The sequence below is a fragment of the Rattus norvegicus genome, chromosome 15 (assembly GCF_036323735.1).
Source record: "Rattus norvegicus strain BN/NHsdMcwi chromosome 15, GRCr8, whole genome shotgun sequence".
Classification (NCBI taxonomy): domain Eukaryota; kingdom Metazoa; phylum Chordata; class Mammalia; order Rodentia; family Muridae; genus Rattus; species Rattus norvegicus.
Window position 1 is genome coordinate 93,245,038 of NC_086033.1, and position 13,371 is coordinate 93,258,408.

Below are 13,371 nucleotides of genomic sequence, written 5' to 3' on the forward strand. Positions count from 1 at the left end.
ACCTTGGGCACTGGCTCTTTACCCACTCCTACAAATGCCCAGAGGGAGCCCTACTCCCAGGTGCTCTGAAACAACCAGAATCACAGGAGAGGCCACAACATCAGTCCCAATATCCTTCACAACACTTGGTGTGACTGGGTCCCTGAGGATCCAGGGACACAGGAAGCCCTTCACAGCCAGGAGCACAGGTTCTGTCCAGACTGAACCAGTGCCCTGAGCAGACGTTGGGGGCTGGCTCCACACCCAATGCCACAATACCCAGAGGAAGCACGAATCCCATGTGCTCTAACACACCCAGGATCAGAGGTGCTCTGAAATTCCCAGGAACACAGGATCACAGAGGAAGCTCTTAAATCCCAGAATATCAGACACAACCTGGAGCACTGGATCTCTGACACATTCAATATCACAGTTGAGGCCACAACATCTTTCCCAACACCCAGCATATCTGGAACTCCCATAGGAACCAGAGAAATCCAAACCATGCCAGCTGGAGGCATGTGTTTCTGTCAGCTTGCACCGATGCCTGGAGCAAACCCAGGTTCCCCACCCACTCCTGTAAAACCCTGAGGAAGTTTATTTGCAGGAGTTCTGACACAACCGGATCTCAGGAGCTTGGTCACAACAGGATTTCAGGACCCCAGAGGCAGTTAGATTCCCAAGGACTCTGACACCCCAGGATCTCAGGATCACAGAATCCTAGGATCGCAGAGACAGCTGGACTCTGAGGAATTCTGATACAATGAGGATCACAGGAGGGACAGACTCCAGTCAGAGACAGGAAAGGCAGGTAGCACTACAGATAACCAGAGGGCTAGAAGCAAGTTTAAGAACTTAAGCACCAGAAATCAAGGCTACTCGGCATCATCAGAACCCAGTTCTCCCACCACAGCAAGTCCTGGGTACCCCATCACACCTGAAAAGCAAGATCTAGACTTAAAATGACATCGCATGCTGATGATAGAGGACCATAGAAATGACATAAATAACTCCCCTAATGAAATACAGGAGAACAAGGAAAACAGGTAGAAGACCTTAAAGAGGAAGGACCAAAGTCCCTTAAAGAATTAGAGGAATACATACCAAACAGGTGAAGGAATTGAACAGACCATCTCAGATCTAAAACTGGAAAGAGAAACAATGAAGAAATCACAAAGGGAGACAACCCTGGAGACAGAACACTAGGAAAGAGATTTGGAGTTATAAATGCAAGCATCAGCAACAGAACACAAGAGATAGAAGAGAGAATCTCAGTTACAGAAGATACCATATAATTGGTCAAAAAAGAAAAAGAAAAACAGTCCTCAACAGATTCAAGAAGTTTGAAATATTACCTTACATCCTATCAGATCATCATGGACTTGGATGGTCTTCAGTAACAACAAAATAAAAAAAAATTCAAAGACATATGTAAGCTGAGCAATGCTCTGCTCAATGATAACTTGATCAAGGAAGAAATTAAGGACATTTTGAATTTAATGAAAATGAAGCTACAACATACCCAAACTTATAGGACTCAATGAAAGCACCGCTGAGAGGATAACTAATGTGCCTCCAAAAAAAAAAAAAATGGAGAGAGCATATACTAGCAGCTTGACAGCACAACTAAAAGCTCTAGAACAAAAAGAAGCAAGTTCAGACAAGGAGAGTATATGACAGGAAATAGTCAAACTCAGGGCCCAAATCAACCAAGAAGAAACAAAAAGAACTATACAAAGAATCAGGAAAACCAGGAGCTGGTTCTTTGAGAAAATCAACAAGATGGATCAACCCTTAGCCAGTCTAACCACAAAGAGGATATTCAAATTAATGAAATCAGAAATGTTAAGGGAGAGGGTTGGGGATTTAGCTCAGCGGTAGAGCGCTTGCCTAGCAGGCACAAGGCCCTGGGTTCGATCCCCAGCTCCGGAAAAAAAAAACAAAACAAAACAAAACAAAAAAAAACCAAAAAAAAAAAAAACAAACAAACAAGAAATGTTAAGGGAGAAATAACAACAGAAACTGAGGAAATTAAAAAAAAATCATCAGACAGTTATGTAAAAGTCTATACTCAACAAAATTGGAACATCAAGAGGAAGTGGACAATTTTCTAGAAAAATACCAGGTACCAAAGTTAAATCAAGACCAGATAAACTATCTAAAGAGTCCTACAACCCCTGAATAGTCGTTAAAATTTCCCAACCAAGAAAAGCTCAGGACCAGATGGGTTTAGTGCAGAATTCTCTCATACCTTCATACACCTCATAGCAATACTTTTAGAATTATCCCACAAAATAAAACAGAGGGAACACTACCCTATTCATTCAATGAAACCACAATTAAGCTTACACTCACAGTACGCAAAGACAAAAAAGGAAAAGAACTTCAGATCAATTTTCCACAGGAATATCAATGCAAAATTACTCAAATTTTCTTGAAACAAATCCAAGGACACATCAAAATGATCATCCATCATGATCAAGTAGTCTTCATCCCAGTGACGGTTTGATACATGGAAACCCATCAAAGAAATCCATTATATAAACAAACTCAAAGAACAAAATAACATGATCACCTCATTAGATGCTGAGAAAGCATTTGACAAAATTCAACATCCCTTAATGATAAAAGTCTTGGAAAGATCAGGAATTATAAGGCCCATCCCTAAACATAGTAAAAGCAATATACAGCAAACCAGTAGCTAACATTAAACTAAATGGAGAGAAACTTGAAGAAATCCCACTAAAACCAGGGACTAGACAAGGCTGCCAACTCCCTCTCTACTTATTCAATATAGTACCCAAAGTCCTAGTCAGAGCAATCAGACAACAAAAGCAGGTCAAAGGAATACAAATTGGAAAGGAAGAAGCCAAAATATCACTATTTGCAGATGATATTGATAGTGTACTTAAGTGATCCCAAACATTCTTCCAGAGAAATACTTAACCTGATAAACAACTTCAGCAAAGTGTCTGGATATTAAATTAACTGAAACAAATCAGTAGCCTTCCTCTACTCAAAGGATAAATAGGCTGAGAAAGAAATTATGGAAATGACATCCTTCACAATAGTCACAAATAAAAGAAAATACTTTAGTGATACTCTAACCAAGCAAATGAAAGGTCTGTATGACAAGAACTTCCGACCTCTGAAGAAAGAAATTGAAGAGGATCTCAGAAGATGAAAAGATCTCCCATGCTCATGGACTGACAGGATTTGTTATAGTAGAAAAGGCAACTTTTCAGAAAGCAATCTACAAATTCAATGCAATCCCCATCAAAATTCTAACTCAATTTTTCATGGAGTTAGAAAGAGCAATTTGCAAAATCACTTGGAATAACAAAAACACAGGATAATAAAAACTGTTCTCAACAATAAAGGAACTTCTGGGTAAATCACCACTCCTGACTTCAAGCTGTACTACAGAGCAATAGTCATACAAACTGTGTGGTATTGGTACAGAAACAGGCAGGTAGATCAATGGAATAGAAATGAAGACCCAAAAATGAACCCAAACACCTATGGTCAATTGATCTTTGACAAAGGAGCTAAAACCATCCAGTGGCAAAAAGATAGCATTTTCCACATATAGTGCTGGTTCAATTGGAGGTCAGCATGTAGAAGTATGCAAATTAATTCATACTTATCTCCATGTACAAAGCTCAGGTCCAAGTGGATCTTGGACTTCCACATAAAGCCAGATACACTGAAATTAATAAAAGGTAAACTGGGCAAGAGTCTTAAGCACATGGGCACAGGGGAAACTTTCCTGAATAGAACACTAATGGCTTATGCTCTCAGATAAAGAGTCAACAAATGGGACCTCATAAAATTGCAAAGCTTCTGTAAGGCAAAGGACACTCTCATTATGACAAAATGACAACCAACAGATTGGAAAAAGTTCTTTATTAGTCCTACAACTGATATAGGGCTAATATCTAAAATATACAAAGAGTTCATGATGTTAACCTCAAGAGAAATAAATAATCCTATCAATAAATGGGCTACAGATGTTAACAACGCATTCTCAACTGAGGACTATCAAGTGGCCAAGAAGCACCTAAAGAAGTGTTTGACATCCTTAGTCATCAGGGAAATGCAAATCAAGACAACCCTGAGATTCCACCTCACACCAGTCAAAATGGCTAAGATCAAAATTTCAAGTGAAAACAGATGCTAGTGAGGATGTGGAGAAATAGGAACTGTCCTCCAAAGTTGGTGGGATTGAAAGCTGATACAACCACTCTTGAAATCAGTCTGGTGATTCCTCATTGGACTTAGTACTACCTAAGGACCCAGCTATACCCCTCCTGGGCATATACCCAAAATATGCTCCAACATATAACAAGGATATATGGTCCATTTTGTTCATAGCAGCTTTGTTTATTATAGGCAGAAGACCCAGTGTCCTTCAACAGAAGACTGAATATAGAAAATGTGGCATATCTACACAATGGACTACTACTCAGCTACTAAAAACAATGACTTCATCAAATTCTTAGACAAATGGATGAAACCAGAAAATATCCTGAGTGAGGTAACCCAATCACAAAAGAACACACATGGTATTCTCTCACTGATAAGTGGACATTAACCCAAAAGCTTGGATTATCCAAGATAAAATTTATAGAACACATGAAACTCAAGAAGAAGAAAGATCAAAGTGTAGATAGTTCAGTACTTCTTAGAAGGGGAATAAAATTCTCACAGAAGAAAATTTGGAGACATAGTGTGGAGCAGAAACTGGAGGAAAGGCCCTCTAGAGGCTGCTACACATGGGGATCCATCCCACATTCAGTCACCAATCCCAGCCACTATTGAGGATGCCAAGATATGCTTGCTGACAGGAAACTAATATAGCTGTCTGCTGAGAGGCTCTGCCAGAGCATGAAAATTACAGAGGTGGATGCTCACAGTCAATCACTGAACTGAGAACATGGTCCCCAATGGAGGAGTTAGAGAAAAGACTGAGGTAACTGAGGCAGTTTGCAACCCTGTAATAAGACCAACAATATCAACCAACCAGAAAAACCATAGCTCTCTAAACTAAACTGCCAACCTAAGAATACACATGGAGAGACCCATGGCTCCAGCTGCATATGTAGCAGAGGATGTCATCAATGGGAGGAGAAACCCCTGGTCCTGTGAACGCTAGATGTACCAGTGTATGGGAATGCCAGGGCTGGAAGGTAGGAGGTAGGGAGTCAGTAGGTGGAAGAATACCCTCATGGAGTCAGGGGTGGGGGGATGGGATAGGGTGTTTCTGGAGAGGGATAATATTTGAATTATAGGTAAAGAAAATATCCAACGAGAAAAATAAGAAAAGAGACTTAGAAATACTCAAGGTTGACTTGAACACATTAATAATAAACACTGAATCCCCTAAAAGATGCTAGTACCACTAAGGAAATAAATCCAAGCACTTCTCCTTGGTATTATTTATCCAAGTGTGAACCTTTAACTGAATTTGCTAATTTATGCTGCCTTATTTCATTGTTCCTATCTGTGTCAATAACAAAGAAATTTGTGTTCTCCCTCTCCCTCTCCCTCTCCCTCTCCCTTTCCCTCTCCCTCCCCTTCTCCCTCTCCCTCTCCTTCTCCCTCTCCCTCTCCCTCTCCCTCATCCTCTCCCTCATCGAGCACCATAGTATCTGTCACACTGGAAAAGGATTAGAAGTACTTTACCAAAAATTTGTTTGTTTGCTTTGTTTATTTGTGTACTTATTTGTTTAAGTGTTTGTTTGTCTATAGATAGGGTTTCTCTATGTAGTCCTGGCTGTCCTGGAACTTACTCTTTTAACCAGTATTAAATGGATGTGCCACTGCAATTCTGCCCCCCAAAGTCCTGTTCCAAAATGTGTGTGCCTCCACCATTCAGTTTCAACAGAGGTTTACAAGGAATAAACTCACTGATTCTGAATACAATTCACTCAGACAATAAAGAATTTTACAAATATTACTGTTTATCATCCAATATCCTTATGGTAGTTGTAGTGTTTATAGTGTATATTCATTTATGAGAACACTTTTAGCCTATTATTCCAGCAAATTATTATCTTAATACTTCTTTTACTTTTGAATCAAAGCCAAGGCAGAGTCCATAACTTAAGAGCTATCCATTAGCTTAGGTTGTAAAATTTGATTACATGGGAAATTCAAGGCAAGGAAGGCTGGTTGTTGCATTGTTCTCTTAAAGCACTTAAGTAATATACTCAAGACACGGGATGATACCTATCTTAAATATTAAATGCCCTGAAGGTATATTATTAACATTGGCAATGAATAATTGTGAAAGTTACAGTGTTGCAGAATGTAAGAGATACTTTCAAAACATTTTATGTCCTTATGTATCCTCATTCCTAAATTAAAAAGCATAATGTAAAAATGAGAAAAAATAGTTCTATTGTTTTCTGCCGAGAGACAGAAAAGGAGTGTATAAAGAGGACAAGAAAGATGAGGAGGAACACGGAAGAATAGAGGGAGGGAGTATTATAATAGGGATATAATGTCTGAGAAAAGTATCTCCTTTCAAAGAACAGAAAGGGGCTATGTATAGTTTAAATTTCAAACTATTTCTTCTCAGTTTAATAATCATAATAGACTATTTCGCAAGGGCTTTATTTTCTCTAGCCACAGGTTCTTCACCCTGATATTGGAAATTAGAGTGAACTAAGACTAAAGACATTTTGAAAATGTGATGTACGCATAAAATTTTGCAACCTACTTTTACTAAATGCTCAATCTCTCCTCTTGCCTACCACCCACCAGAGATATTAGAAGAGAAAAGTTTTTAGAATTTGGGTAAACTGGACCTTTTTAGCAAAAATTTTTTGGGACTCAATCTTCTCTGTCAGCAGTTCAGTCCTTTAGCAAACATCAAATATGAATCAGTAGCTTCAATCTACTCTCTGGGTAGCCAGACATCATGTGAACAAGCAGCATTAGTTTAATCCAAATCCTGAAGAAACTAAGAGGTTGGCCACCCAGCCTGAGGCAAGGCCACCGAACTGACAAGCTGTCTCTGGAATCTCATAAGCAGTTCTTTGGTTTGGTTCTCTCAATGTTGGCGTTACCATAAGCAGAGCTCAACACTATGTAGAGAGAACCAATACATACCTGCTGTTAGTGAAGAATAGTGAGGAGGATCAAACCAAACCAATGTTCCTCTCCCACTCTGTTTAAATATGGTTACGATTCTTCACCATGCATCCTCTCACATGTCCATTGTAGCAAACGAGTCTTTCACCTGTGTCTGCTCCATGATCTCGGGTGTCTGCTTTAGCAAGAGAGCCTTTCACCTGTGTGCCTCAGCAGACCATCATGTGACATAATTGACTTCCCAAACCAGAAGTTCCCACTTCAAGGTGATATGGAGAGTTACCACTAGCTTCCTATAATATGTAAAAATATAAAAGAGTAATAATTGATTACTAATAATCAGATAATAATAATGCCTCTACTAGACACCAGAGACTTTAAAATAGAAAGTCTAGTGACAGGAATAGGTTACCATTCTAGAAGCAGTAGTCCCATTACCTCAATATATTCCCATGCTTAGTTATCTGTTTATGCCTTATTGTATGATTTTACAGGAAATTTGTTTAGGTTTAGGATGTTTGTTCTCTGATTTTACTTATCTTTATTTGTTTCCTTAATCCTTAGTTTCTTTGTTTTGCTATCGTTATCAAAGTATTTTATATGTGTTGGCATTTTCAGCGAAATGGCATTGCAAGGTTGATAACTGGGAAAACAGAAATTCTTTTCAAACACTTTGCATTCAGTAACCAGGACAGAGAAAATAAGAGAATTTGGCTTGCAGTTTTAGGGAGAGTGCCAAAGTGCAGGTATATGTATATACATTTTTTTATTCAGCTGGCTCTTCCAGTGCTCCCGGTATGTGTGCATGGTCACGGGTTCACATCATGGGGTTGGAGAAATGGTTTGAGAGATTACCGTAGTTACTGCACCAGTTTCAAAACATGAATTTGAATCTTCAGGACTTAGTTCAAGGCTAAATAAGATTTTTGCATGTTTATAACCCCAATAACATACAGAAAACATGTAAATTACTGAGGAATGTTGGGTGCCAATTTAGATACAGGTTCAGTGATAAATCATATTTTGTGGAAATAAGAGAGAGCTTGACACAAGATAAAGTACCCTGGCTCTATGCTTTGTACTTTATGTTGTACACTCCCAGACACAGGAGTGTACATCAAAGTACTCTATGTGCATTGTGAAATTACACAGACAAAAGTTTATATCCACTTGTGCAAAAGCACACTAACACACAAACAAATGAATACTTGATATTTTCTATTCTATAATATTTCAATACAATTACAGATTTAGATTCAGATCATTTTTGAAATGTCAGAAATTTTATGCCTCTTATTTTATATTTGTATCATTCAGATCTTCATTTGATAATACTGTTTAATCTCTTATTTTAATTTTTCTTTTATTGAGAATATTTTTGCATACAATATATTCTATTTATGTATTTTCCTCCCTAACTCCTCTATGATCTCCCCCCAGCCTTTCTCCCATCTGAACCTTTACTCATTCTGTCTTTCATTTCAAAATACATAGGTTTATAAAGTATAATAATGTTATAAATTATTGTTTTATTTTGTCCCAGATCAGCCTATAAGCAACATGTGACAGGCAAGGTAACATTTGTATGATTAGGCTTTTCAAAGTGTTTGTGGAATTTCTGAGTATGATGTAGGAACCACAGGAGACCGTCACTCTATGTGCGTGGGAAGAGGAAGCAGAGAGGAGGAGGGAACAATCAACTAAAAATAAGGGTCATTTGAGGGGAAGTATAAACGCAATGAAGTAGAACCTTTGTAAAATATAGGCATATCTGAGGAAGATCTAAATTAAATTACCAAATAATTGGGAAAGCAGACAGCTGATTGATTTCTCTTGTCACCAAATGCAGAGTCTAGTCCTTAGAATGAGATATATCTATCATCTATTGGAGTTGTTGGCTAAAGTGGTCCTATGCAAACCCTGAACAATGTAGCTGTTGCTAAAAACCAGACTGATGGCACTCATCTGTAAACAAACCAGAAAAGCCATAATATCATATCAAAGGACCTAGAACATTAAAGATGAAACTTAAAAATTAAACAAATTAATATGTCCTTCAAATCACTCCATTCAAGTCTCTCTCAGAGAACCTTGTAGAAGAGGAGGCAGGAAGTGTATTTTGCCTATATATTATGGCTTTCAGTTTACTGTTTTTACAAGAATCTGAACTTTTCTCGTTTGCTTCTTTTACCATCACTTTGGCTTCTTTCCTTCTGTTTGTTTTGTCCAGTTCTTATACGTTTTGTCTTATGTTTTATTGCACTGTATTTTATGATTATATGACATAATAGTAATAACATAAAATTAAATACAAAGCAAACCAACAAAAGAAACGAACAACAATAACTCGCCAAAAACTATGAATAGGCGTGGAAACACACATTCATACATTCAGGTATCTCATAAACACACCAGAGGAAGCCATAACATATAATCAAAGGACAGAGAGCATTAAAAATGAAAATTAAAAATAATGCAAATAAATAAATTAATTAATGCCCCAACTAACTGACTAAACTTCATGATTCAATGAAACTCTAAAGGCATAACTGAGTCAATTTTCTACTGGGAGTGGGACCCGCCATTAAGAGCTGGATTTGATCTGGTAGAAAGCAGAGGCAGGGGTATGGGAGACTGTGATTGGGATGTATTGTATGAAACAATTTAATTTAAAAAAAGAGAAAATTTAAAAGTATATTTTTCATTCTCATTGAGACTCCGCTGAAAGCATTAATTTTTCATTTACAAGTAGTTATCCATGAAAGCAGCTTTTAGGTTAGAGTACGGGCTTCTGTTAATTTTTGGTCTCTGCACTGGGACCCCATCTGGTATAGACATCCCTGCCCTGTGGAGGGTGATACAGTCTTGGTGAGTTCAGATATGTTTCAGTCCAGCTATGTTTACAGGACATTGGGTACATGGAATATTCCATTTTCTCTGGCTCTTAAATTGTTTTCACCTCCTCTCCTGCAATGTTTGCTAAGAAAGCAGTCCATTTAGGAACGAATGTTACAAAGGTGTATTACTCTCTGTACATTGTCCAGTCATGTGGCTCTGTATTTGTTCCCATCTGCTGCGGGAAGAAGATTCTCTGATGGGTGAGATACTAATCTATAATTAAAAAGGAATGTCCCTAGGAGTCCTTTTATTTCAACATGCCTTTAGTGGGACAGCGGCATTTAAATTTTCGCTATTTCCCTGGTCTATGCAGTCTGAGGTTCTTGGCCACACAAGCAATATCAGGCATGGGATCCCCCTCATGGAATGGGAAGTAAATCCAATCCAATCTTGGTTAGTTACTCCTAAAAGCTCTGCACTACCATTGTAGTAGTATATCTGATCGCAGGTCATCATTATAGATCAATGGGTTTGTATCTTGGTTATTGTTTACATTTCTCCTTAGTGTCATAAACAATAGTCTACATGGATGCGGGCTGTAGGTATGCACCATATTGAATCCTCTTTCTTCAATGAGTTGTGTTTAGCAATAGGACCTCATCAACAGGTTGTAAAGAACAACCAATTGCCTTTGTAGTAGGCTGCGCCTTTTCGTGCTTCTAATAAGGGCCTTTTGGCAAATACTCAATTATATATTGCGCATTCTGGGTACTGGAAGCATCATTGGATGATGAATGATGTTCAGTTGAAGGCCTGTCTCCCAGCTATCTAGCAATTTCATTTATACATACTTCATTTATATATGTATTTTTGGAAAATTCTACTGTATTAGGTTTCCCTATTATCCCTCATGTGTCACCATATTACCCTCTCACTTCTTAAGTTCCTGCTCCTCCCTGTTCGGTCCCCATGTTCCAGTACCCATTCCTTCTCCATCAATAATTTATACTTCAGATTCTTAAAGAAAACAAACACAAGACTTTCATACAAGAAGCTAGTATGTCTCTGTTTGTGTATAAGGATACATTCCCGAACTATAGAAGGAATACATCATGAAATAATAATGGAAAAGCACTGACTCTTCAGCTTGACAATTCCAGAAATAGACCTTCTGGTTATTTGCAATGAACTTTACGTCAGAAAATGAAGCAATTTTCCTGTCACTCATAGGTGAGAAAGTACAAAATAGATTTAAGACGAAATATCTAAGATGTTAGGTTTAAGGCATAAATGAGGTACCTTATTATGGAATCTAATATAAGTGATTGATATCACAAACATATTCCTTGTAATCTGCCTAATGGTTCACAATGACTTTTAAAGAAAAATTTCAACATGATAGAAATCAAGGTTTGGTTTTGTCCTTTCAGTAAAATAATACAAAAGTTTAGTTTATTTAATATCTGTGTTAAGTAAGTTTGTTTAAAAGACTTATACATGTGTAACCAAGTGAACATGTGTATGAGAATGTGTGGAAGTCACAGGAGAATAGTTTTTATTGTGCTCTATCACTTTCTGTCTTATTCCCCTGAGAAAAGATCTGTCCCAATACCTGAATGTCAAGGCAGCAAATATTGTCATACTGATAAAACGTAAAGACAATTCTACTTTAAAATGATAAATGATAATAAATTAATTAAATGTAAATTCCCAAGAATTGTGTCACATTCACATACAAGAAAACTATCTGTCAGTGTAAATTAAATCGTATTATTTACTAGTTTACAAAAAAAAGTACATAAGCAATTTTCAATTTCCTGTAATCAACACAACAAAAGAAAACAAAAAAGTCAAAATTCTCAATTACTCAAGTGCTACGTCCTTAGCTAAGGTTTCTTATGATAGAGGATGAACTTTCAACGATACAGTTCTTTGGTCTGGTTTGAAACTGAGCTGAGGTCCATGGACTGATGCTAGAAACCCTGAAAACAACAAGGTATGACAACTGAGAGTATGTGCTCATTTCATATTCATACAGCAAAAAGAGCATTAGAAAACAGGATAAATCATTTTAGGTTAAATTACAATGTGACACAATCTTAAAAATTATAAAAGTTTAAACACTCTATCAATGGGAGGGGATTCCCTTGATCCAGTGGAGCCCCCATGCCCCAGTGTAAGGGAGGGCAGGGAGCACCCTCAAAGAAGCAGGGAGGAGGAGGGACTGGGTTTGCAGAGGGGAAACCAAAATGGGGACAATATTTAAAGTGCAAATAAATAAAATAACCAATACAAATGTAAAACAAAATAAAAAATAAAGTGGTCCTGATTTCTAGCTCCACAAAATGTTCATAGGAAAGTGCATACTATGAAAAAAACTTTTAAAGATATATTTATGTATACACTGTACACTGTAGCTGTTCTCAGACACACCAGAAGAAGGCATGGGATCCCATTACAGATGCTTGTAATCCACCATGTAGTTGCTGGGGATTGAACTCAGGACCTCTGGAAGAGCAGTCAGGGCTCTTAACCACTGAGCCATCTCTCCAACCCCAAGAAAAAATTTTTAAAAAGAGTTAATATTTGTTAATTTCTTTCAAGAATATTTGAACATTATTTCTGAAACCCAATAAACTTAATGTCAGTAATAGAAAATGGTGTCCATAAAGTTCCCCTTGTATAAGAGGAAATACTTGACTTTGAGGCTTAGGGGCTGTCAAGTAAACTTTTATCTTTCTGTTTTATTGATTTTTTTGCTTTGCTTTTATGATAGTTTCTTAATATTTTACAAGGCTGTCCTAAAATTTGTAGCAATCCTCTGCCTTAGCTTCTAAAGCTACTGTTATCACAAGCAAATATGACCTCAAACACTTGGTTATCTCAGTCTTGTGGAGTACTTGGTATGTTGATGTAAATCCTCATGCTTGTCTACACTTTACATATGTCATAGGTAAACATTTACAAACAGGTAGCATAAAGAAGTGTAGATTAATTCAGATTAGTAGATTAACACATGTGTAGATTAATTCAGTTCCTTATCTGTTAGATTAAATGATTATGATAGATACAGACACACTAGACCAAAAGACCTGTTTGTGTATTTATTACTTCTGTTTCCTAACTCAAATATTATAGGAATATATATACATATATATATACACATATATATATATATTCTACAGTCTTAATTATTTTTTCCTCTAAGTAAAAAATTAAGAATAAATGCCTTTGTGGATATTTTGTTATCTCTTACTGGAGTAACACTTTTTATTCTGGAAGCTAGCAAAGCCCTGTCTATGCGTACCTACTCTATATTAGAGGGATGACCATCTATTTAGAATCCTCTCATATAAGAGTCATTATTCCAGATATGCACATGTTGATATATTCTGGTTAAAATTTTTCAGTGCTCCCTATTATAGGAAAAATATTACTGTTTCTTTGATACTAAAA